We start from the raw sequence: 2,621 nt of genomic DNA on the forward strand, positions 1-2,621 counted from the left end.
TTTTTTAGACAGAGTCTCATTCTGTTACTCAGGCTGGCATGCAATGGCGCTATCTTGATCTTGGCTCACCACAACTTCTGCCTCCTGGGTTCAAGCAATTCTCATGCTTCAGCCTTCTGAGTAGCTGGGATTATAGACATGCACCACCATGCCTGGCTAATTTTTGTTTTTGTTTTTGTTTTTTTTTGACGGAGTTTCACTCTTGTTGCCCAGGCTAGAGTGAGGTGGCATGATATCGGCTCACTGCAACCTCCGCCTCTCGGGTTCGAGTGATTCTCCTGCCTCAGCCTCCCGAGCAGCTGGGATTACAGGTGCCCGCCACCACGCCTGGTTAATTTTTTGTATTTTTTTTTTTTTTTTAAGTAGACACGGGGTTTCATCATGTTGGCCAGGCTGGTCTTGAACTCCCGACCTCAGGTGATCCACCCGCCTCTGCCTCCCAAAGTGCTGGGATTACAGGCGTGAGCCACTGCGCCTGGCCTAATTTTTGTACTTTTAGTAGAGACAGGTTTTCACCATATTGGCTAGGCTGGTCTCAAACTCCTGACCTCAGGTGATCCACTTGTCTCGTCTTTCTCAAAGTGCTGGGATTACAGGAATGAGCCACCACACCGGCCTGATTTTTCTTTTTTCTTTTTTTTAGGCGGAGTCTCGCTGTGTCACCCAGGCTGGAGTAGAGAGGGGCAATCTTGGCTCACTGCAACCTCTGCCTCCCGGGTTCAAGCTGTTGGCCTGCCTCAGCCTCCCGAGTAGCTAGGACTACAGGCATGTACCACCATGCCCGGCTGGTTTTTTTTTTTTTTTTTTGAGCCAGAGTTTTGCTCTTGTTGCCCAAGCTGGAGTGCAATGGCGTGATCTCGGCTCACTACAACCCTGCCTCCCAGGTTCAAGCAGTTCTCCTGCCTCAGCCTCCCGAGTAGCTGGGATTACAGGCGCGTGCCACCACACCTGGCTTATTTTTTGTATTTTCAGTAGAGACGGCATTTCACCATGTTGGCCAAACTAGTTTCCAACTCCTCACCTCAGGTGATCCACCCACCTCGGCTTCCCAAAGTGCTGGGATTATAGGCGTGAGCTACTGCGCCCGGCCTAATTTTTGTATTTTTATTAGAGATGGGGTTTCACTATGTTGGTCAGACTGTTCTCGAACTCCTGACCTCAAGTTATCTGCCTGTCTTGGCCTCCCAGAGTGTTGGGATTAGAAGCCTGAGCCACCTCGCCTGGCCTAATTTTTCTTCATGTTACAGTGAATCAAGATATTTATGACAGAACCGGAATAAAGAACACACATGTTCAAATGAAAAACTTTTTTACTGCATCATTATACTACATGTTACTTTTTTTGTTAGTTTATTTGATACAGGGTCTGCTTTATCACCCAGGCTGGAGTGCAATTGTGTTATCATGGCTCACTACCTTTCATGTAGTGGGGATTACAGGCACACACCACCATACCCGACTAATTTTAAAATCTTTTGTAGAAACAATGTCTCCCTGTGTTGCTTAGGCTGCTCTCTAACTCCTGGCTGGGCTGAAGCGATCCTTCCGCCTTGGCCTCCCAAAATGCTGGGATTACAGGCATGAGTCACTATGCCTAGCTGTTATTTCTAAGTACCATAATGAGAACCAGCTCCCAAAATAGTAACACAAATAGAGAAACATGAATTTGAAATATTTTTAAGTCCAGTTTTATTAATTGAAGTGTTATTTACTCTAAGAAGGAGATGTGATAAATTTGTTACTAACAAACCATATGCTGAAGGAGGCTGCCTAACTGGAATAATTTTTCTTTGTCGCCCGGACTGGAGTGCAGTGGTGCAGTCTCGGCTCACTGCAACCTCCACCTCACGGGTTCAGGCAATTCTGCCTCAGCTTTCTGAGTAGCTAGGACTACAGGCACATGCCACCACGCCCGGCCAATTTTTTGAATTTTAGTAGATATGGGATTTCACCATGTTGCCCAGGCTGGTCTCGAACTCCTGAGCTCAGACAATCCACTGGCCTCGGCCTCCCAAAGTGCTAGGACTACAGGCATGAGCCTCTGCACCTGGCCATAATTTTTCTTAAGTAGGCTAAGTAATTCCTCTTACTATCTTATTTACAACATACATTTAATTATATCATTTTCTTTCTTCATAATACAAAGATAAACCTTGAAGTTATAATCAGATTGGTACTAGTTTCAAGTTAGTAATGATTTTAATGAGCTATCATTGAACTGTCATTTTAAATGCTTTTGTTGACTTTGTGTCTTTTCTAGAGAAGAAAACTACACCTCAGCCCTGAGCAATGTAGTAACTTTTATGTGGAACAGTATGGAAAAATGTTTTTCCCCAATTTAACAGCTTACATGAGTTCTGGACCACTTGTCGCCATGATATTAGCTAGACATAAAGCCATCTCTTATTGGTTAGAACTTTTGGGACCAAATAATAGCTTAGTAGCGAAGGAGACACATCCAGACAGGTAATTTTCAGGGTTGGGGGGATGGCAGGGAATGGAATCCATCTGTGAAAATGAAAAAAAAAAAAAAATCTAATTTCATTGTAATGGGAATTTTGTTTTATTATTTGGAAGTTTTCCAAAATCAGCTTTTTGGGGGGGAGGGGGGCGGGGCTTGG

This window comes from Rhinopithecus bieti, unplaced genomic scaffold (genome assembly GCF_001698545.2).
Source record: "Rhinopithecus bieti isolate Rb0 unplaced genomic scaffold, ASM169854v2 scaffold_20170, whole genome shotgun sequence".
Lineage (NCBI taxonomy): Eukaryota > Metazoa > Chordata > Mammalia > Primates > Cercopithecidae > Rhinopithecus > Rhinopithecus bieti.